We start from the raw sequence: 24970 nt of genomic DNA, 5'->3' as shown, positions 1-24970 counted from the left end.
TTTGTTCTATTTCACCATAGGACTAAAGGCAACAGGGCCAAGTGACCACCGACTGAAACCATCAGCTGAAGTCAATTGTTCCTCTTTTACGAGTTGATTACCACAGATATTTTGACACAACAACAATGCTGGGCAATCTCTTCTCATGTATGCATATCCTGATTGCGCATTATGAAAGGTGCTGCCTGGGACCCCACAGAGAAGCATGATTAAGCAGACAGTCCAAAGACATGGCTTCCAAAACGCTGGAGCACTAGAGTGCTTGCCAGTGAGGGGCTGGGGTGTGGCTCAGTGGTAGAGCACCTGCCCAGAATCCCCCAGTGAGGGGCTGGGGTGTGGCTCAATGGTAGAGCACCTGCCTAGGCTGTGGATGGAGGCTTCACCCCATGTCTTCCCTGCCATGATGGTCTGAAATCTTGAGTCAAAATAAACTTTTTCCTCCATAGATTGCTTCTGCCAGATATTTGAAAAAATATTTTATTTATTATTTTTTAATTATTTGTGTGCGTATGAGAGAAATGTCTGTGGAGGTCAGAAGACGGTATTGGATTCCCCTGGAACTGGAGTTACAGATGGTTATTGGCTGCCATGTGGGTGCTGGGAACCAAACCCAGGTCCTCTGCAAGAGTAGCCAGTGCTCTTGACTGCTGAGCCATAGCTCCAGCCCTCTTCTGTCAGGTATTTGTCACAGTGATAAGTCATGGCTGGAAGGGTGTGCCCTTGAACGGTATTGGGACCTTGGCTCTTTGCTTTCTGTTTTCTTGCTTTCTGATTGTCATGAAGTGAGCAGCTCTGTTCCATCAACCGCCCCCTCCACCCCCGTTCATATTTGTTAAGTACATTTGCTTTGTTCTATTTCACCATAGGACTAAAGGCAACAGGGCCAAGTGACCACCGACTGAAACCATCAGCTGAAGTCAATTGTTCCTCTTTTACGAGTTGATTACCACAGATATTTTGACACAACAACAATGCTGGGCAATCTCTTCTCATGTATGCATATCCTGATTGCGCATTATGAAAGGTGCTGCCTCGGACCCCACAGAGAAGCATGATTAAGCAGACAGTCCATGGGGTGTGGCTCAGTGGTAAAGCACCTGCCTAGAATCCCCCAGTGAGGGGCTGGGGTGTGGCTCAGTGGTAGAGCACCTGCCCAGAATCCCCCAGTGAGGGGCTGGGGTGTGGCTCAGTGGTAGATCACCTGCCCAGAATCCACCAGTAAGGGTTAGGGGCATGTTTAGCAGTAGAGCAGCTTGCCTGGCATTCTCAAGGCCCTGACCCTGAATTCCATTCCAGCCCAGCAACATAACAGCAGCAACAATGACTGATTTTACTAGGGTGTCATCTCAGCCTTCTCATGTCCCTCTCTTCTTCCCCAATTCCTTTAAGAAGCTTTTTGCTAAATTAATATTTGTTCTTCATTACGTTCACTGTTGAGATAAGTAGCATTCCAGGGCAACTTGAATTCTCATTTTCTCTTTCTTGCAGTCCACAATCAGTCAACTACTTTTTATTTGCTTGGTCTCCTTGGTTGAGTTTTCCCTCATCCACCTACAGCCTCTCAGTATGATTTGCCACAAGGCCACACACAGGAGAAAATCCATGGGTCAGACTTCCTGTAGTCTCAGAGGACCTGCTAAGGCCCTCAGACGCTCTAGCTGGTTCCTGCTGACTCTGTGACTACACACCTGTCCCCACCTCCAACTGAGGAATTCCTTTACCCTGACAGTCATTGGATCCCCGACTTTCCGGAGCTTTTGTCTTTTCTTTCTTGGTTTAATCCCTCCTTTGTTGATATATAGCCCCCAGTAGCTGTCTGGGGATGTAGTAATGATGTCTGGATTCAGCAAGCAGGATAAAGAAGTTTCTACCAAGTCTGTCCTGGATAATCATACCCCAAACCAAGAGCAGCAGCAACAACCTCAGATAAATACAGCAAGAAGACTGAACAGAAATACGAAATTCATTTTTTATGAAGTGAGCAGCCAATGACACCCCAAGACCGCAAACGGTGTGAAATGGGAAGGGGGAGAGAGCTCCAGGAACCTATTCAGCTACGTCCACATCAGGAATTCCACAACACCCCATCCAAGGTGGGGAGACATGACAAGGCAGGGGTTACAAGTCCCCATAGATTTAGTTTGCCAGATCCCCAGCCCTGAGCATGTGATTCCCTCCCATATCCTTTTGGAAGATGGAAAGGTGATCCAGTTGAAGAATGAAAAACCAAATCAGGGGGGGTGGGGGAAGACAGTCTGTTGTTGAACCCTTAACACTTTCCCCCAACCCACCCACAGACCAGAGGCAGGAAATCCTTTTCCCGCCCTCCCCTCCCCTCCCCTCCCCTCTTGTACTTTCTCTTTCCCTCCCTTCCTCTCTCCCTCCCTTCCTCTCTCCCTCCCTTCCTTCCTCCTCCTTCTGTTCCTCCCTTGGTTCCTCCCTCCCTCCCTTGTACTCTCCCATACCAATGCAGCTTGAGGCGGGCCTCAAAACTACAATCCTGGCCCTGCCTCCCCAGTGGGGGGATTGCATTCGTGTGCCACCATGCCAGGCCTGAGTCTTTCCTAGTCTAGTGCCCCACTACAAAACAGAACAGGCCCAGCTGTTGGTGCACCAGAGTGCCCTAGGCTTCCTCTTCTAGGAGGACCAGCAAAAAGCAAACTTGGCTCTGGAGTCTTGCTTAGCAGGCCTGGTTCCCAAATGTCAGCTCCTAATCGGCAACAGCTGCCTCTGTGGTTTCTTCTAGGCAAGTGATTCATGTCTTTGCTCAGAAATGATAAGCAGGACAAATGTTTACTTAGACATATAACAGAAGGACAACTGGAAAACAGGAGATGGGCAACTGGAAATATTTTGCTGCTATTTGATCCATGACAATTAGAGGGAATTAGTCATATGGGCCAGAGGCAGAGTGGGGGAGGTGGAACGGTTCCTGGGAAAGTAGCAGTTCGTTCAGAGCACTTCAGAGTGACCTTCATCCAAAGCTGGTATTCTCCGACAGCCTGCCTTATGGGATGCACAACAGGTTCTGCAGAGCAAAAGTGAACGAAGTTTATACACATGTGACTAATGCCTCCAAATCCATCCTTCATTGTTTTTACACATTCAGATAGTAAAATATGGGCTAGGGGCATGGCTCAATGGTCGAGCACTTGCCTACAACCCCTAGTGAGGGGGTATGGCTCAGTGGTAGAGCACCTGCCTAGGACCCCCAATCGAGGGGCTTGGATGTGGTTCAGTGGTAGAGAACCTGCCTAGAATCCCCCAGTGAGGGGCTGGGGGTGGGCTCAGTGGTAGAGCACCTGCCTAGAATCCCCCAGTGAGGGGCTGGGGGTGTGGCTCAGTGGTAGAGAACCTGCCTAGAATCCCCCAGTGAGGGGCTGGGGCATGGCTCAGTGGTAGAGCACCTATCTAAAATCCCCCAGTGACGGGTTAGAGGTGTAGCTCAGTGATAGAGTACTTGTCTAGAATTCACCAGTGAGGGCCTGGGGCCATGGTTCACCAGTAGAACACTTGCCTAACATTTGTAAGGCCCTGGGCTCAATCCTGCACAGAAAAAGTAGATAAAGAAAATAAAGCAAGCATTTAGTAGCTTGGCTTGTATGTGTACACATGGGCACATGGGAGAAAAAAGATAGGGTATGGTGGTATATGCCTGTAATCCTAACTTGGGAGATGAGGCAGGGGACTTGGAGAGTTCAAAAGTCCTCCTGAGCAGCTTGGTGAAGCTCTGCCCCAAAATGTAATATTACATGTAATACGTGTAACACACACACACACACACACACACACACACACACACACACACACACACACACACAAGCTCAGTGGTAGAGTATTTGCCTACCAAGCACTTAGGTTCAACAATCCCCAGACTGGGGGAGAAAATTCTGTAAACACCCACATTAGTGAATTTTTATCTTTATATCTTTAAAATTGATTCATCCAAACAGAGCCATGTACCTTGAATATGGAACCTAAAAATGGGACTGTTGAGTAGGATTTCAAGTCTAATTATATTCGTGTAATGTAAGATGTTGCCTTCTATTTTATGCGATACAGTATGTACTCCCACAGTCATCCTCAGATATGTATTTTTAGTAGATATAAATATTTTCATAAGAAGAAAGTCAGACATATTAATTTTGTTTTGGACAAAGGAGGGAACTAGTGTGTTAATTATGGCAAACCCTCTCAATCTACTTGTGACAAACTTCTTAGACCATCCTTGGCAAAGTGTTAGGAAGAAAAGTAAAATTTCCCAAGACTGACACCCTTCTTACCTTAGGGCTTAAACTCTCTAAGGACTAAGAAACATAATTAAAATCCCCAGAAAAGTTGGCATGGGGGTTAGAAAAGCCAGTGGGGAGGAGAGAGGGCACTGGGGCTGTTACTGTAACAGCAAAAGGTAAGCTAATTCTAAGAACTGAAGACAGAAAATTATCCTTTTCCATCACAGGTGGGGAGACAGAGAGGGAGGGAGAGAGGAGAGAAAGAGAGAGGAGAGAGACTGACTGTGCCTGTATCTCTTGCTTTGTGTGTGTGTGTGTGTGTGTGTGTGTGTGTGTGTGTGTGTAACTGGAACTCAGGCCTTTGTGCTAATCAAATGTTCTACTGCTAAGCCACACCCCCAGCCCCTCATTGGTGGATTTTAGTTGGGTACTGTACTGCTCAGTCATACTCCCAGACCCTCATTGGCAAACGCCAGGCAAGTGTTCTACCACTCCTGGAGTTAACACCCAGTCCCTTACTTCTGGGTTTTAAGCAAGTGCTCTACCACTGAGCTACATCAAAGCCTTTAATCCTTTTCAGGCAGATTGTCCTGTGGCCTGAGACACCCAGTCACCCTGCCTAAGCCTCTTAAATGTTGGGATTACAGGCCTGCACCACCACACCAGGTCCATAGGAGTTCCTAAATCATTCTAGAATGTATGTAACTGGGGTGACATGCTCCCCTTTTCTTGTCCACGAGGGAGTTTCTGTGTCTGGGGCCAAGGCAGAGGACTAGGGGTGGTGAGGCAGGACAAGGTGCCTCTCAGAGTGGCCTTCTATGTGGGAGGGGACTTGTGACTTTTTGATGCCCCGTCCTCCCTGTCGCTTTTCCTGAGAACGCCATTTTTGGTTTCCTTGGAGGAGAGCCCTTACCTTACATCCCCACCTTTGTGTTTGGATAAGATGAGGAGATTCTTCATGCCCCTGCTGTCCCTTAGCTCCTAGGAGACCCTATGATCCAGGCTGAGTGAGTGGCCTCCCTAGCCTCCTGGGGCTGTGCTCCCAGGGTCACTGATGGGTGTTTGTTCTGTCCCTGTCCAGCTGCAGGTGCCTGAGTTCCCAGGGTGTGATTTAAACACTGGTACCCACTTGCATAAGACTCACCTTCAGATACCTAAGTTGACACTGCCTAATCCAGTTTGACTTTGTCACTTGCCATGTTCGTTACCCTCACATAGGCCTGTTTTGGTGCAAGGCAGAGCTGGAGGAAATGTCTGGAGAGGAGGGAAAGATTTACATGGAAATTTGTGACTCTGAGGCCTCCTGAAGCGACCACAGGCCCTCAAGACAGAAGCCCATACCACAGCTCCCTAGTTTGTCCATCATTTGTACCAAAAGCAGGCAAGGGCTGCGTGACTTACTGAGGGCTGATGGAAACGGCCTCTCACTCTCACTGAGTTATTCCTCTGAAATCCACCATTGATTTCTGTGGACTCCTGACCATTCATCCAGGTTCTCTCTCCACCAGGAGTCACACCCGGAGCCTTCCTTTGATGCCACAAGGGTGCCTAAGCCCCAAAAGGTAGAGAGCAGGTCTCTCCAGTCCAGCATCCCCCAGATCCTCACTCTGCTCATGGGTAGCCCACTGGACTCTGGCTTCAAAGCCTCTGTCCTTCTGAGAACCAGTCCAGTCCAATGGGTCTGTCTGGGGGGTGATGAGTGCAGCTGGTAAGGAGAGATATTGAGGCAGCTAGAAGTGGGAGGACTGTCACTTCCCACTGTTCCTGCCAGGTTTGGAGTTGCCACACGCACTTGTACCCAGAGAATCCTGGGACCTTTTCTGTACTCTATTTTCTGTCGTTCTCTCTGGCATTCCATCTTTACTGTGTCATTTTCCACCTGTCTGTTCTCGGCTTACATACCACTTCCTTTTAAAAAAAAATTCATTAATTCTTTATAGAATTCTATATGGTGTATTTTCATTCCTCCCCCAACTCCTCCAAGATCCAACCCCTCTCCTTACCCACCCAACTTTGTGTCCTCTTTCTTTCCACCCATCGAGTCTAATTTGTGTTGCCCATATACTCGGGTGTGTGGCCATCCATTAGAACATGGCTAACCTACCAGGGACCACATTCCTAAAGAAAACTAATTCTCCCCCCTCTCCCAGCAGCTATCAATGATCAATAGCTCCTCAGCTAGGGGTGGGACTTCTGGCCAACCCCTACCCCTCCATGCTGAGATTTTGTCTGGCTTGAGTTTGCACAGGTCTTGTGCATGCTGCCACAACTGTTAAGAGTTTATATGTGCAACTGCCCTGTTGTGTCCAGAAAACACTTTTTCTCTGTAGTCCACCCACTACCTCTGGCTCTTACAATCTCTCCGCCCTTCTTCCATGACAATCCCTGTGCCATGGGGACGGGAGAAGTGTGATCTAGATGTCCCATTTATTGCTGAGCACTCTGAAGTGTCTTAGTCTCTGCACCACGACCAGTTGCGAGTTTCTGTGCTAATTGTCATGAATGTCTCTTCGTTAAAGATGCCTTCCCTGCCACCAGACCTGGCCAGACCTCCCTGCTTCACGAATTGGTTCCTTTACCCATTCATGTCTTCTGTGCTTATTTATTATTGTGGGTGTTGGTTGTTTGGAAATAGCACTTACCTATTTTCTTGCCTGTATGGCACAAACGGAACCCAGCCGGCATTTCTGTGTGTCAGCAGTGATCGGGTATCTCTCTCCCTATTACAGCTAATGTTTCTCTTACACAGAAGCATGTTCTGACATCTCATGTCACCGTGTTGGGGTCACAGTGACCAGATGAATGCACCTATCTGGCGCTTCTTAGTTAAATGTGGCTTTATCTCATCATTTAAGCCAAGTTACTTTTCCTGGCCTCAGACATATAGCTACAACTCCCATCCTCCTGTGAAGCCATTCCCAAAGGACCTCAAAAAGCTCAGGGAGCCTCTAGAGCAGACATGGTAATGAAGAGTCAAGACTAGTGACATAAGCAGAAGAAGGTCTGTCTGGGGAAAGACTCATTTTAGGGGAGGTCTCGGAATGTCTCCACTGTGTCTCCTTGGATTAAGGTCTCCATGGACCAGGTGAGGGATACTGGCAGCCTCAGGCCCTGTTCTAGTGGACGAATATGCTCCTGGTTCCGGCATTCTGGCTGCAGTCAGGACGTTTGGTGTTGGGGCTTGGCCTGCAGTGGAGTGGGCATCTTCCTCTGCCTCCATGAGCCAGGCAGAAGACACACTGATGAAATTCAGTTCCTAGGACAACTGATCCTGATTTTGCTGGGAAGCCCAAATGTGAAAAGGACGGAGCACTGTCAACATCCAAGAGGCCTTTCCGGTTTTGGGTGCCTGGGTCATAAGTCTGTATTAAACTATAGGTAGCCCTGTTGAACAACATAGCTGTAGTGAGAAGGTGTGTGTCCATGTGTGCTTGTGTGTGTGTGTGTGTGTGTGTGTGTGTGTGTGTGTGTGTTTGTGTGTGTGTGTGTGTGTGTGGGTGTGTGTGTGTGTGTGTGTGTGTTTGTGTGTGTGTGTGTGTGTGTGGGTGTGTGTGTGTGTGTGTGTGTGTGTGTGTCTGTGTCTGTGTCTGTGTGAGAATCTCATTGCCTGTTTGGAATGTCCATACTTCAGAGGCCTCTCTGACTATGACCTGGCATGCTTCCTGGATGTGAACACAGCTACCCTTTGAATCTGAGGTGTGACCCAGTAGCTGCACAGCTGGGGGTGGGTCTGGGGAGACCTGGCACAGCTCTCTTGTTTGATTTATCTAAGAAGCACACACAGTCTTGCGTCCTTCCCACAGAGGCACTGTACAGTCCTTAAGGGTAACCAAGGTGTTCTGAGAAGGAGCCATTGCTACAGCCACTCTGCTGTTCCAGATTGGGAGTCTCCTTGGTGGTCATTGCACATCCACTCCTCCTTTTTAGTCTTTTTGAGACAGGGTCTTCCTGTAGCCCCAGCTGACCTGGTGCTTACTATACAGACCAGGGTGCTCTTGATCTCACAGAGATCTGCCTGTCTCTGCCTCCCAAGTGCTGGAATCAAAGGTGTGCACCATCACGTCCAGCTTATCCACAGTTTTGTTTGTTTTGCTTTGCTTTTGAGGCAGGGTTTTGCTATATAGACCAGGCTGGCCTTGAACTTGAGATTCTCTTTCCTCAGCCTCTGGGTGCTGGTGTGGTAGGGGTGTGTACCACATGTACCTCAAAGTGTTCTTATGAAGGGTGGCCAGTGCAATAACTCCCCTCATGCTGTCAACTGAGCCAGCAGTCATTCCAGCACTAGCGTCTACTCACATCCATGTCTGATAAGCTAAAGCTAAAAGTTTGTGCTCTCAGAGCTGCTTTTCCTTTCAGATGTCTCCTCCTCAGTTCCCCTTCCTTGAGGGTGGGCCGAGAGAGAGGGGCTTTATTCGGCACGATATCATCTTACCCACAGTTTAGTAAATGTCTGTGGAATCTTTAAAGCACTTTCTATCATAATAAAAATATTTTAACTTATAACCCCAGAAAGAGATAGGCCTGGGAGTCTTTATAAAGCACAGAAATCCAGATGAGCATAATTTGAAAGTAATTTGAATTGTAATGAGGATTTTTAATGTAAACAGGCAGAAGGAAAAACTTGCTAGGTACTGTCATAACGCATACGCTCAAATATATGTCTTTTGCTAGAAGTCTTAGCATGTCAAGGAAGGGTGCTGCCAGCATCAGTGGACCAAGTGAGAAAGGCGTCATTTACTGGGCATTTTGCAGGAAAAGGAAGGCTGTCAGTGTGCTGTGTGGCCTGCTGTCACCACAAGCCTTGCTCCTAAGAGGAAACACGGAGCAAGGTGTGGTCTGAGCATCCTGACTGCTCTCTGCAGATGAAGGGAGAGGTAGTGTAGTAGGACGACTATGCTCGACAGCAGTTCATTGACTGTTTCACAACAGCAGGTAAAAAGCATTTTGAATGTTCCCAACACAAAGAAGTGATATATGTCTGGGGTGATGGATATGCCAATTATCCTGATCTGATCATTACTCATTCTACACATGCATTGAAATGCTGCTGCACAGTATCCCATAAATATGCACAGTTGCTACGTGTCAATTAAAATAATAAGCCGGGCATTGTGGCACATGCCTGTAATCCCAGCACTTGGGAGGCAGAGGCAGGCGGAGCTCTGTGAGTTCAAGGCCAGCCTGGTCTACATAGTGAGTTCTAGGACAGCTGGGGCTACAGGGAGACCCTGTCTCAAAAAGACAATAAATAAATAATAAATAAATAAGTAAATAAACAAACAAACAAATAAATAAATAGGGGTTAAGACTTTGGCTGCTCTTGCAGTGTGCCCAGATTCAACTCCCAGCAGCACCAACATGGCAGCTAACAACCCCACTTAACTCCTGTTTCAGGGGATCTGATGCCCTCTTCTGACCTCTGCACGCATTGCATGACACCCTCCTCTCTCCTTTCCCCCTTCCCTCTCCTTCCCTCCCTTCCTCTCCCCTCCCCTCCTCTCCTCCTCCTTTTTCTTCTCCTCTCTTTTGCTTTCAGTGCTAGGGACTGAAGCCAGGCAATTATATATGCTAGGTAAGCACACTACTACTGAGTACATACCCCAAATTCTAAATTTTTTTATTTTGGCACAGGAACTTGGTAAGTTACCTAGGCTGGCTTTGAATTCACTACGTAGCCCAGGCTGAGCTCAAACTCATGCTCCTCTTGCTTCAGGCCCCAGAGTAGCTGGAATTAGAGGTGTCTGCCTCCATGACCAGGTGACATCTGTACTCCTGTTTAACGCATTTGTTCAACTGGCCACATTTTTTGTATTCGAACACATTTATTTAAAGGAACATTTAGAGCAGAGGCATCTCTGTGAGACAGAGGCCAGGCTGGTCTACCTAGGGAGTTCCAGACCTGCTGTCTCAAAATAAAAACAAAAAAAAACCCCCAAAAACCAAATAGGGGCTCGAGAGATGACTCAGTGGTTAAGAGCACTGGCTGCTCTTGCAGAAGATCTGGGTTCCGTTCCCAGCACCCACACGGCAGCTAACAATCATCCGTAACTCCAGTTCCAGGGGATCCGACACCCTCTTCTGACCCACAGGAGCATTGCACAACACAGATGCACTTACACACATACAGGATTGAACAAACGAATAAATATCCGAAAAAGGAACGTTTCTGTCACAATGACAGGAATAAACCACAACCATGGTCCCTTGACTAAATGAAAACAAGAAAGCATTATTGAATGCTAGCTGGCTACTTTTATTTGTTTCTGGCTATGAGCTTTAGAACTGTTCATTTTTGTTGAAAAGGGGAGCAAAATGTGAGGATGAAGTGGAAGATGTCCCAGCACTGAGTTGAAACTTCTACCTTGATGTAATCAGACAAACAGAAGAATGAAAGCCTGGACAAATTTCTCAACACATGGTGCTTAGCGTTATTTAATGAGTGGTCCATGTGCTACCTCGAGGCTTTTCAATTACCTCTTTTATTAAGTAGCCCACGTTGTTAGAGAGCAATTCCCTCATTCAACAGATGGGAAAACTGAGGACCACTGGAGGGAGAGAGAGCCCTCTGGAAGCTCCCATAAACCTCCCCACATCCCAGCTGCATGCTTTCTGTTGTTTACTGTCATTATTTCTGCTGTCCACCCTGTGAGCTGTTGTCTTTAATTACAGTGAGCAACTGATGCTCCTGGAAGAAGAGGCAAATCCAATGTCTTGCCTCTGCATGGGAGGAAGTCAGGCTGGGAACCTGCGCGCACATCAGGCTATGCTGGGCTTCCTGAAGAAGTCACATTCCATTTCTAAGGCAAGAACAGCTCAAAGCACGATATTTTCTGGCTCAGAGTTTGGCTCTTAGTGTGGCAGCTGTTTCTACCCAAGCAAATGCTGAAAATCTGTAATTCTCAGAAATAATCGCCACCCCTCAGAAAAGATGTGTTTACGCCCAAACTTCTCCGTTCATCCTGAGTGCATTCGGTTTTCACTGCTCTGCGTTTTCCTGCTGCCTCCCTGGCAATTGCTTTAGTGCCTCTGCATCTACATGTGCCAACACATTCCAGCTAAGGTCCCGCTGGGCTCCTCCCTGGATGGAGGCACATAATTTTGTGTTGTTTAATCACTCTTGAAATTTTAAAATAGTCAAGTTTATGCCCAACAAGAGAGGAAACACTCAACTCCAGTATACTGTCCATGACAGCCAGGAAACACCATTAGAGCCTCATTAGGTGTCTCTATCAGTCCCTTGGGTCAGTGGCCTTGGAAGGGTTCTTTAAAATAAAACCATTAAACATGCAGCTCCCCAGGCCTTCCCAGGTTACTGAGCTGGAAGTGTCAGACTTACTTATATTCTGTATTTTAAGGAGGACTTCTGGGCCAATTGGGCCCAGGTCAATGGATAGATGGGCAGATCTCTGAACAAATATAGACTCCCTACCTAGACATCTATCTGCTCACAAGTCAATCGGTCAGTGGATTTTGTTGTTCTGAAACAGGGTTTCATAATGTAGCCCAGGCTGACCTGGAAACTCACAATCTTCCTGTTTCATTCTCCTGCATGTGAGGATTACAGCACGTGCCACCACGCCCTGCCCAAGAATTATTTATGTCCATTCTTTTGGGCCAGCCACCGCTGAATTTCGGGTACATAAGAATACATAGGAACAAAGGCCTAGGTTCTCTCAGAGCTTACATTTGATGGGGTAGAGTGATCCTTAGAAGACTGGAAGATAGCCAGCGAGCAAGGAAAGTCAGAGCTCAGGAACAGAGAGCCCCAGCCTCCCAGCTAGAGCCCCTGAGAGCTGGTGTTCTAGGCAGTAATTCCACTGTACTGGTTGGGAGATAGATCTGTCCTACATAGTATGTCAACTTTCTGTGTGTGTTACCAACTCACCAAAGACTGGGTGTTTTCAAATTGTACACACTGATTCTTTCCACTTCTGGAGGCCAGAGGTCTGAAGTCAGTATCACTGGGTGTGAGTCAAGGTATAGGTTGACCTCACCCTCTTAGGAGCTGTTCTGTTAGGGACAATCTGTTCTGTGGCAGTTAGAAATCCTGGGCTCATGGCTTGACAGGTCATCTTCAAGTCCAGAATCTTCAAATTTCTCATTCTGCGTCCCGCGGCATCTCTTATGTGTTTATGTGTGTGAGAAATCTCTCTCCTGTCCTCTTTTTCTTTGAGACAAAATCCCACTCTGTAGTCCAGGCTGGGTTCAAACTCACAATCATCCTGCCTCAGTATCCCAAGGGCTGCGATTTTGGGAGTGTATCAGCCACCTTGGCTAGAGTCTTTCTCTCATAAGAACCTTTGTAATTACATGGAAGCCCTCCCAACATAATCCCTTTCATGCACTTGTGCTACAAAGACCCTTCATGATCTATGAGAGGACCTATAATGACCCCTTATGCTTATGGAGTGAATTCACAGTTTCCAGGGCTTTTGACCCACTGTCTTGGGGGCAGCTGTGCTGCTGCCCCATGTGATTTCCTTTGTCCCCCAGGAAGAAACTGGCCTCTTCGATGCCGCCTTGAATGCTCACTGCACAAACACACAGTCTCTTGTCCCCTTTCTGCTACTTTTTTGGCCACTTCCCCAAAACACGTGTCTTCTTTGGTAAGGAAGAGCCCCTGGGTCACAGATCAGGCAATGGCTTTGTGGCTGCCCTGGGAGACAGGGTGCAGCCCCACCCTGATCCACTGGTTGGCTGGAGGCTGCCAAGACCCTTATCACCATCTTGTTGCTGCTCAGTGTGAATCAGAGCCATTCACCAATGTCTGTGTTCTGTGACCAGAAAGAAGGTCACAAATCAAACGGATGCCTGGGGTCAGTGTTGAAACACAAAGGCGATTAAGGGGACAAAGAAAGGTCAGGGCAGGCCTACTCCCACTGGCAGTTAACCTAGCAGCACAGTGAGCCAGGCGGGTTGCCTGGACCTCCAACCTCTCTCAGTGCCTGACATTTCTCTGCAGGAGATCAGAGGGACATGGGGCCCATTCACAGAACTGGGTCTGATCTGTGTCCTGGGAAAGGCGAGCCACAGCCTGGAAGGAAACTGCCCTGAGGTCAAGCAAGCACAAGGCCTTGCCTGAAGTGCTTACTCTTTCAGGAGCATTGTATCAATAGAAGTCTTCATTCTCAACATGTCTCAAGGCATGCCCTGACCATTCAGAGGCTGACTTGACCACAGCCATTTAAAGTTGGGTACATAATTGTAATCCCAACACTTGGGAGGCTGAGGCAGAAGGATCATGAGTTCCAGGTCAGCCTGGGTTACACAGAAAGACACTATCACAAACAAACAAAAATGTCCATTTTCTGGAGGAAGAGACTGAGGCCTAGGGGCTGGAGAGATGACCCAATGGTTAAGAGCACTGGTTGCTCTTGCAGAGGACCTTGTTTGGTTCCCAGGACCCACATGGTAGCTAACAGCCATCTATAATTCCAGTTCCAGGAGATTCGACACCCTCTTCTGGCATCCTCAGGCATTGCATTGCATGGGTGCACTTATATACACGCAGCCAAAACATTCATACAGATAAAATAAAAATAGCCACTCTTTTCCATCCCCAACCACGTGGCCTCCTTTATCACTGGCAAATGTGTCACTTCAAAGAAGCAAGGGGACACAGGGGCTTGCCCAGGCAAGGTCCTGGCCAGGCTTGATTCCCCAGCTAAGAGACTCAGAATGTTATGGATCTTGAAATCTAATAGGGTGATGGGTATTCATATTAGTTAACTTTTCTTGTTTCTGTGACAACCTAGCAGAAACAACTTGAGGGAGGAAATCCAGAGATTTCAGTTCATCATGGCAGGGAAGGCCCATGGGGAAAGTGTGAGGCACAGTTGTTCCTCACATCATGACTGATCAGGGAGCAAAGAAAAACCTTGAAGCAGAAAGCAATAATATAGCACCAAGGACCCACCTCCAGGAACCTAAAACAACCTCCAGCTAGGGACCAAATATTCAAACACAGCAGTCTGTGGAGGACATTTCAGACTCAAATCATAACAGCGTTGGTTGAGGTTTGGGGGACAAAGAAGGTGATTTTTCCCTGCTCCTTGACACACTCATCCTTGTGCCTGGGAACTGACCTCAGTTACTAAGACTAACAACTCAGGCCATGTTATTCTGTATGACTGCCTCACCGTGGTCTTCATAGACTAGAACTAGTGTGGATGTCTCCCCCAAGCTCATGCCTGTCACCATCTCCTTGCAAGGGATTTGGAGTCAGGGCAAGGAGGCGCTGGGGGCCAGTCTCCTCTCTCATCAGTATGCTAGGGACAGTCCATGGGGAGCCTGGGATTTTGTCTTCTTTCCTATAGGAGAGAGGTGGCTGGTCTGCAGGGGGAGTTGGAAGAAGGAAGAGGGAAGAGAGAGGCCAGTTTGGAGCCCAGCTGTGTGCCAGTACCAGGCTGCATGTCTAGAAGGTGGGGCTGTCCTCCCTGCTTAGGTTCCCTCAAAGTCTCTGCTTCCTAATGACAAAATGTGCTTCAAAACTTAAACAGAATGATCAGGCTTCTGTTCCTTATGGCCGAAAGAACATGGAGTCCAGCAGCATCTCAGCCCTGTGCGTGGGACTGGTGGAATCCCCACGATTCCACATGGAAGCCCAGCCCCACACCAAGCTGAGGCTGGATCAGGCTGACTCTGGTGTCAAAGTTGCCCCACCATGGGGGGAAGATAGGATGGGCTTCCCGAAAAGCGTGAACTTTGAGGATAGAACAGACCTCCGTGCAGGAAGAGTGAAGAGGCGGAGCCAAGAGAATCACCCGAGTACTGGAGAGAGCTGTGCTAGGATGGAACACGAGGCCACCAAGCGTCAGCACTGTTCAGCTCTTGAGCCCTACCCCTTCCCCACCAGGATGCCTGGGAACCTGAGGAACCTGTCAGCCTGGCATGTTCAGCCGGGAATGACAAACAGACTGCCTCAAGACAAGATGGAAGAAGATGGGAGGTGGGCCAGACTTGGTAACTTACCCCTTTGAGCCTTTAATCTCAGCACTGGGACCAGGCTGGCCTCTCCCACATGTAAACATGCATGCACACACATGCATACACACAGATCAAATGTCTCACACACACATACACACACACACAAGTCTCACACACACACACACACACACACACACACACACACACACACACACACACACACGCACACACGCACACACGCACAGGAAACCATGAGCCCAAATAAATCTTTTATTTTTTTTGTTTTTGGTCTTTTTGAGACAGGGTCTCCCTGTAGACCCAGCTGTCCTGGAACTCACTATGTAGACCAGGCTGGCCTCAAATTCACCTGCCTCTGCCTCTCAAGTGCTGGGATTAAAGACGTCCACCACCACACCAGGCTCCAAATACCCATAAAATAAAAATAATAAAACATTAAAAAAAAAGGGTTTATTTGGAGCCGGGTATGGTGTCCCACGTCTTTAATCCCAGCACTTGGGAGGTGTACCTACTTGGGGACTGATATTAGTCCTGGTGGTATTGGAGGGACAGTGGGATTGGGGTCACAGGGAACCCACTCTCACTGTTTTTCTACATCCCCAGAACTGGTTGGCCCACCTTGTGGATGCTGTGTGAACCCAGGCACCTCAGTCCCTCCTCAGAATCCACACAGGAGCCCCATTGGACGTCTGCTTCTGTGTGATAAACTGAGTCTATGCGGCCAAGACCTTTTAAACTGGTGGCTTCAAATTGTTCCTTCCTCCTTTCCTACCCCTCACCCCTCTGTCTTGGTGTGTGAACCAAGAAAAAAATGCACTCTTCCACCCAATCCAGAGCAAATCAGTAAAGTGACATAGAAAGTTCAGTTGAACACTAGCGAAAATTGAATTTATCTTGGAAATGTTTTATTCTTCCAAAAGCTCACTTTGGCAAAGTCTAATGTACAGAAAAGCATGAAATACTACAGCTCCAGAGGAAGCAACTTCTTCAGCTAAGCATTAAGCCGCAGGGTCCGAATCCTGCCTCGCTCCAGTCAACCACTCTCTTTAACTCAAATGCCCGTCAATGTCCCTGCTAAATGGGAGTCTTGTGCACATCGCATCTTATCATAATGTCACAAAACCCATAGAATTACAAATCAGGTTTAAGGCAGAAAACATGACAGGGAAATAAAAGTACGCAGAAAGTACATTAAGGATCCGTCTTCATTTATTCTCCTCATTCCGGCCTACCTCTCAGCTCAGCCCCACTCTGCACGTAGCCCAGCTTGAGGTAGCCTAAGATCCATTTTAGAGTGGACTGAACTATAAATGACAGTTCTCTCTGCACATGAACATAGACAACTGTATAAAATATTTAAATAAAGACAGGAAAGAACAGAGAATTGCCATGAAGCCTTTGGCAGACTCAGCCTTGGGGGAATTTAGCAGCTTGAGATTCATTACAAATTTCATCTTTAATGTTATTTTTAGTTCAATATTTTGTGGCACACAGAAGTAAATCTTGGTGTGCTGTCTTCTCCTCCCCCGGCTTCCTCTACTTTGGTGTCTGATCCTTCAGTTTTACTGAAACCTAATACGGTTTCAATAAAATTGATTTGTGACGTTGTAATGCTGTTTGTTACGGCTCTTCCTTCTTGATGTAACGGGCAGAGAACTGTTGTATGATTTGGCAAAGTGGGGAAGATTGCTCTTGATTGGAGAATAAATTGACATGAACCTAGAAACCGCCTGCTGCAATGTGAAAACTCTCCAACTCTCTGCTCCTGCAATCTCCCGCCTAGAAATTCTGGCCTTGTTTTAGGGCCCTGATCTGCCCCCCACTGTCACCCCAAATATAGATAAGGAAGAGAAGGAGAGCTTGGTTTTAAACAACTGTTCTTCAGCTGTACTCCGGACATGGCTTTCCACCGGGAAACCTTCAGCTACTTTGAAATATACAGATGAAATTCTCAAAAAGGCATCTGTCCTCAGACCAGGGGTAGAGGGGACCAGTCACTTGGAAGCACTGCTCTGGGTCACTTGCAGGCTCTTCAGTCTCTCAGGGAGGCTGAATGGACGACTGAACAAAGCCTGTCTGTGAAGCAGCTGGCCAAGTGGGAAGGAAGAGAGTAAAGACTGACTCCCTGTCCATCTTGTCCCCAGAAAGCATGGACCGAAAGCCTGTGAGGAAGAGGCAGAGCCTAGAAAGTAATTGATGGTTTTGACTGAGGAGGACACGAGAGTTTCATTAGTGATGTTAGGGATACGATTTGAATCTTGGCTCGAGGAGGTGGGGGAAGGGAAAGGGTACTGAAACTGGAGCTCAGAGCATGTTCCAAAAACGGATATTCAACCCAAATGTCAGGTGGTCCATGTTCCCCAGATGGAGACTTTATGGGCAAGCACTGGTCTCTGTGACTGGGTTTTTCCATGTCAAAATTAGATCTGATGCAGGTGGCACGTGTCTGTACTTTCAACATCAGAGAATGCAGAAAGGATGATCAGGAGTTCAAGGTTAGCTTGGATGATGTGGTAAAACCATCTCAAAAAGCATGCAAGCAAACAAACAAAATGGTTCAGTGCCCTACTGTGCCTTTACTTCAGTAAGGCTTCTGAGCATGAAGGAAAACAGAACATCTTTTGGCACTAAGGTTATGTTTACACATATGAAAACTAAAAGGAAGAACAGGGTAGCAAGGGTGATTAACTGGGAAAGTCATAAGTAAATTAAGCCTACTTGACTTAAAAACCTTTCAAGTATTTCAATGCTGGAACAAAGAGGACCCAGATAATCTAAACCCAAGCAGGTGGATAGTGGTGGTTGTTCTTGGTAATTAGACGTTTGTGATTTACACAAATACATCCCAAGATGTTGTGTTGATAGGCCCTGAGATATTAGAGGAAATGGGACTCGGGGCTCAAAGAAGAATAGGCTTAGAGTAAAGAAACCTGAGAAGCTGGCCAGAGAATTGATGGGCTTGTATGACTGTCAGCTTCTGGAATTTATGGCCTGACCTTCTGACAATAGAAATCATTGGATTACAATCATTCCAAATTGCCAGTAATCCTAAATTTATACTTCAAACTGCCTATAAACCTAAGCTGTATTAAATGTTACAGTTTGATATGAAATATTCCCTATAGGACCATGTGTTTGAATACTTGGTTGTCAGATGGTAGTGCTGTTTGGGGAGGCTGTGGGACCTTTGAATATGGGGCTTAGCTAGTATGTCTTGGGCTATAGAGTGTTATAGGCTCACAGGCTAGCTTGTTTCCAGTCCTGCTGTCTGCTTCCTGATCCCCTGAGATGTGAGGATCTATTCCACCATACCCTCCCAAAATAAACCCTCTGAACCATGAGCCCAAATAAATCCTTTCCTTCCTTAAGTTGTCGCTCAGATATTCGGTCAAAGTAATGAGAAAAGTCACCAACACATGACTTTAATGAAAAAGAACAACAACAATAATAATAAAACGCATCCATGGCTAAAGGAGCACATAAGTGCCCAACTTGCTTTCTTTAAGTAGTCTCTCTAGCCTCTCTCTCTCTCTCTCTCTCTCTCTCTCTCATCGCCTCTTTCCCTCTCCTCTCTCTGTCTCTCTGTCCTCTTTCTCCCTCTTTTCCCCTCTCTCCTCTCTCTCTCCTCTCTCCTCTCTTCTCCCTCTCTCTCTTCTCTCATCGCTCCTCTTTCCCCCTCCTGGCTGGCGTGATATAAACTGTTCTGCTCCCCTCCCCTCTTCCTGTCAAAATTGGCTCAACCCTCTGAGATCATGAACCAAAAAAAAGTCTTCCTCTCTTAAGTTGTTTATGTTAGGTGTTCTGTCACAGAGACAAGAGCTAGCCACGTAGGCAAATTGGCCCACATGAACATAGAGGCTGAGAAGTCCCACAGTAGTCATCTAGAAGCTGGAAATCCTGGGATGTTGGTGGCATGGTTCAGTTCAAGGCCCAAAGCATGAGCTTCCCAGCCTAGGACAGGAACCAGTGCAATTTCTGCAGTTCGAAGGCCAGTGGACCTGGAGTTCCAGTGTCCAATGATGCTCAAGGGTAGAAGAAGAGTGTATCTCAGCTCCAGGGGAGAGAGACCAGCTTGGTTTTCCTCTAGTATATGTGTGTGTGGTGAATGAGTGTGTGCATGTATGATGTATGTATAATGTGTGCATGATATATGTATAGTGTGTATGTGTGTACATGTTTCATATGTATGTGTGAGTATGTGGAGGTCAGAGGACAGACGAGTGTTGGTCCTCACCTTATTTTGAGGTAGGGTCTCTTTTTTTACAAGAATTTTATTTTACGTATATAAGTGTTTTGCCTGAATGTATGCAAGTGTCCACATGTGTGCCTGGTATCCAGGAAGGCCAGAAGAGACAGTGGATCTCCTGGAAATGGAGTTAAGAATGGGTGTAATCCACTATGTGGGTACTGGGAACCAAATCTGCACCATCTGGAAGTGCCATCTCTCCAGCCCCAAGGCAGGGTCTCTAGTTCACCACTGTGAATAGCAGACTAGCTGGCCCACTAGCTGGGGTATTCCTATTTCTGCTTCCTACATCACCACAGGTGTGCTGGACTTACAGACAGATGCTACCACATTGTGTGTGTCCAGGAAATCCACTGGGCCAGCTCCCCAGGCAGCCTCTTCTTTTATTGTTTTGTTCTAACCCTAGCCAACTGGATGGCTCCCACCTACAGTAAAGACTGATCATCCCCTTTTATTCCACTCAGACTCACATGCCAGTTTCCTCTGGAAACATCCCCAAAATAATGCTTTGTCACTTCTTAAAGTATTCCCATTCTAGTCAAGTTGACATAGAATTATCTATCACAATCCCAGTGGGAAATACTGGAGTATTGATAGTACTAAGAATTCTCCTAATTTAGCCAGGAGTGGTGGCACACACCTTTGATCCCAGCGCTTGGGAGGCAGAGGCAGGCAGATCTCTGAGTTCAAAGCCAGCCTGGTCTATATGGCGAGTTCCAAGTTAGCTGGGGCTACGATAACTGAATGCTCAGTTCATCATATATGAAAAAGTCTTTATTCACTCAATGAGAAGAACTTATGCTTATTTTCATAAGACACACTGCCATGTTGACCAAGGCTCTGTGCAAAGAACTATCGTTTTTTGTTTTTTTTTTTTTTTTTTTTTTTTTTTTTTTTTTTTTTTTTGTATTCCTGTGTTAGTATGATATTGGTTGGGGGGCACCCGCAGGGGAAAATAACTTCTTAGCAGCCATTTGTATTTGCAGAGGAGGTGACTTGCAACTTGCAAGATTGAGAGCAACTCCCAAGAGCGATGAGTGTGCTTATAACCACCCAGTACAGCAGCCAGAGTGTGCACCACAGCCTGGCAAAGGTGACTGGTCTGGGGCACTGTCAGCTGCAGACAGGCACCATTGTGAGAATGAAATCCCTCCCTCTCATTCTTTCTTTGTTATGGTTTGAGTGTGAAATGCCCTCCACAGACTCATGTGTTTAAACAGTTGGTCCCCAGCTAGTGGTGCTGTTTAGGGATGTTGTGACAAGGTATACCTGGCAGAAGTGGGTCACTGGGGTTTTGGAGGTGATGCCTGCTTGGGGTTCTGGCTCAGACATCCTACTTCCTGATCCAACAAGATATGAGAAGTGGCAGCTTCAAGCTCTCACTGCTTGGCAGACACGTGTCCCCACCATGATTAACTGTCCCCTCTAAACTGTAAGCCCAAATGAACTTCCTCAAATTCCTTCAGTCAGGTATGACGTTACAGCAAGGCAAAGTAACAAACACACCCACTAAGCTTAGATCTATGTTCCAGATCACAAAGACAAAAAAGACACTGTGTTCTGGAGAGCGTTTAGACCCATCAGATGAAAAAGATGATCACAGATGGATTGTTCACCAGGAAGGAAAGCTGCTTTCATCCCACGAGAGGAAAGTTTATCAGACAGCAGCAGAGGGAACCACTCTGCCTGTATCCCCTGGCACAACACCATTCCACTTAGATGCTGTCAGCTTCAGTGGGAAAATGCATGTAAAGCATTTTACATACTGTCTGGCACATAGTAACCACTCAATAAATGTTAGCTCGGAATTATTATCATCTTTCTCAATGATGAGGTCAAAACAATTAGCTGAGTGTTTCTTTTTAATGAAAGCTCTGATGAAATAATTATTATGGGGGGGGCTCTGGAACTTCTAACTGAGATGATTAAAATGTACTCAATGAAGCGATGAGCAGTGACATGGTGACCACTGTTAGGAAGGGTTCTGAGGATACAGCTAGGCTGCGAAGGGGTAAACGTGTTTCTAAGTGATGAGTTGTATCTATCTTGCACTCCAGAGAGGAGGTATATGGGTGAGACTCGTGAGTGATGTCCCTGTCCTTTGGGACTGGTGGAATTGGTGTCTTTTTCCAGTAAAGTAGATGATAAGAAGAAAATGGAAGACATGGGCTTTCTGCTTTGTAGAGGCGAGCTGAGCATGAAATTTCTGGAACGTACCAGATGTAAACATATCTCTTCAGCACTGCTTAGACTTTCCAAGAAGAAAGAGAAGGAAAAAGAGAAGATGGAGGAGGGGTGAAAAAAATTCCTGACTTCCAACATAATGAGAAAACCACAAAAAGATTGATATCAGGATATGGGCATTAACAACCACAAACAAGTAAGAAGACAAATCATAGGTAGAGGCTGAGACATGATGGCTGAGGCCTGATGACTAGTGAATGAAAGCTGTTCTAGTTCACCTATGTGTATGTTCATGATGCCTGAACAAAACAGCGCCCTCTGCTCCAAATGGGCCACAGTATTGAATTCAATGCTACATGACGGCAGGGAAAGCTTGGGGACTGGGTGGGGTACACGTCTTACACCATAAGGGGGAAAACTGGCAATATGCAGTGAGCTGTGAATGTCTTCTGCTGCTCCTACCTCTGGGTATATACTCTAGTGAAAAATATGTTCAGGGAGCACCATGGACACATGTTTGCATGGTCATCACAAAAGCTAAAATCAAACCATCTACCCATCAACAGGGAAAAGAAAGGACAGTGAAGAGACGTAAGGAGGATATTCTTCTGAGTAGCTGAGACATGCCCATGGCTTATGTATACAGAGATGCAGAGAAGAGCAAGGGTCAAATGCCCATCCTCACTCTATTAAGTACTTTACTGCTGCTGTGATTAAATACCATGACTGGGGCTGGAGAGATGGCTCAGTCAGTTAAGAGCATTGGCTATTCTTGCAGAGGACCCAGGTTCCATTCCCAGCACCCACGGAAGCTAACAACTGTCTTTAACTCTAGTTCCAGGGGATCTAACACCCTCTTCTGGCCTCCACAGGCATTGCATGACATGGGTGCACTTACATGCATGCAGGCAATATACTCATACACGTAAAATAAAATTAAAAAACCACCATGACCAAGGCAACTTACAGAAGGAAGAGTTTATTGGACTTACAGTTGTAGAATGATAAGAGGCCATCGTGGTAGGGCGGTATGGCAGTAGTAGGCAGGAGTAGAAAACTAAGGGCTCACATCTTGAAGCAGGCACAGGAAGTAGAAAGAGAAGCTTTGAACTTTCAAAGCCTGCCCCCAGTGTTGTGCTTCTACCTTCATGACAATACTTCCTGAAGCTTCATAACCCTACTCAAATGATGCCATGAACTGGAGCCTATTGTTCGAATACTTGAAGCCTGTGGGGGACATTCTCATTCAAAGCACCAGATTCACCAAGCCATACATGTTCCATCCAAACCCAAAAGGCATGTGTGCAGACTTGTGATATGATGCACTACACAGGGAAATTAGGATGATGTCTTAGTCAGTTTTATGTTGCTGTGATAAAACATGTTTACCAAAACCAACTTGGGAAGGAAAGGGTTTATTGCATCTTACATGTCCTGATCACAGTTTATCACTGAGGGAAGCCAGGACAGGAACCAGGAGACAGGAACTAAAGCAGAGACCAAGAAAGAACATTGCAAACTAACTTGCTCCCCCTGGATTGCCCAACACCTTTTCTTATATAGCCAGGCCCACTTGCTCAGGGATGTTACTGCCCACCGTGGGCCGGGCCCTCCTACATCATTCAACAATCAAGAAAATGCCTCACAGACATGCCCACAAGCCAGTCCTATGAAGGAAATTCCCAAATTGAGGTTCCCTCTTCCCAGGTATGTCAAGTTGACACTGAAGCCGTCCAGCAGAGATGGGGAGAGTCAAAAAGTCAGTACTATCAATAATATTTCCACATTTTATAAGAGCATGGTACTGTATTCTTTGAGTAACTTAAAGGTAATTTAGGGACTGGGGAGATGACTCAGTTGGTAAAGTGCTTGCCACACTAGAATGAGAACCTGAATTTAGATCCCTGGTACCCATGTAGAAACCGAATGTGGTGGAATGCACCTGTAACCTCAGTGCCAGGGAGGCAGAAAGAGGAGCATCCCTGGGGCTTGCTGGCCAGCTAGTCTAGCCAAACTGGTGAACTCTAGGCTCAGTGAGAGACTGTCTCAAAAACAGAGAGTGAGGAAAATACCTAATGTCTACCTCTGTTTCCCACATAAACATGCACATACACAAGACCATGTATACACACATACAAATAAATGAAAGTTAATTTACAGAGTACCAACTGGTGATGGCCAGGCATATGGAGAAATGACAGTGGACAGATGTGGCTACAGTCTCTGTCTCCATAATGGTTCCCGGGCTGGACCCTCTTGGTTGTTCCCTGATCATGTTCAGCACTGAGCTCTTTATGTCTAGGTTTGTCCAGGCAGTGTGTGGCTTTCCTGCTGGGTACTGCTGGGAATCACATCTCTGGAGAACAGACTGTAGGGTAGGCAGCTACTCTTGCTTGAGGTGGGAACACCATGCTGGGCTCTGCATGGCTCCATCTTCCAAAGGCTTTTGGGCAGCATGGCAATTTGGAGGGGCCTGTATGCAGCAGAGGGAACCTTTCCCTGGGCCTCTGATCTCTTTATTTATAGTGTCTAATGAGTTCCACTATCTGAGCCCTCTCAGGACACCAGAAGTAGATGACTTGGTACTCAGACGGGTTTCTCCTTACACCTCTGGGTCATATCAGTCTCAAGACAGAGACCTGCCAAAGGGCCTCTAGGATGCGCTTTTGACAGTCAGGCTGCTCATACCCCGTTAGACCATCCACCTTCCACTGCTAAATTGAACAGAGCAGCCCAGTGTCTCTGCTTGATGTTGTGTGACACAATGCACATGTCTACTCACCCCAGAAAAGCAGCCCAAAGTAATGAGTGCATCAAAGGCCAACTTGGTGGTCCAATGAAGTTTTTATTTTGATTCTTTATTTTTATTTTATGTGTATGAGTGTTTTGCCTGCATGTATATAAGTGCACCTGTATTGGGCAGTACCAGCAGAAGCCAGAAGAGGGCATCAGATCTCCTGGACTTGACATTATGAAGGTTGTTAGCCACCATGTAGGTGCTGGGAACTGAACTCAGGTCCTCTGCAAGAGATGCCAGTGCTCTTAACCCAGAGCCATCTCTCTAGCCCTTCCCAGTGAGTTTTTTCTGGGGTTACTACATGGGGTATGAGTGAGGGGTCACTTACAGGAGCACAGATGATTCAAAAGCAGCTGCATCACCAAAAAGCCCATCTCAACACCCATGATGACTCACAAAGCTGAAACCCTGGAGCTTTCTGCAGAGTTTGCAGACAACTCCACCCACCCTTCCACTCCGTACTCTGTCTCCCAAGTCCAGCTTTGTGCTAGCCCTGGAGGGAGGCTCCACTCTGCCTTTTGCCTGTTTTATTTCCACTAGTGAGAAACTTTCTGCCTTTCCTTGTTG

This window comes from Nannospalax galili, unplaced genomic scaffold (genome assembly GCF_000622305.1).
Source record: "Nannospalax galili isolate Female #2095 unplaced genomic scaffold, S.galili_v1.0 scaffold931, whole genome shotgun sequence".
NCBI lineage: Eukaryota > Metazoa > Chordata > Mammalia > Rodentia > Spalacidae > Nannospalax > Nannospalax galili.
Note: the sequence above shows the minus strand (reverse complement) of the source record.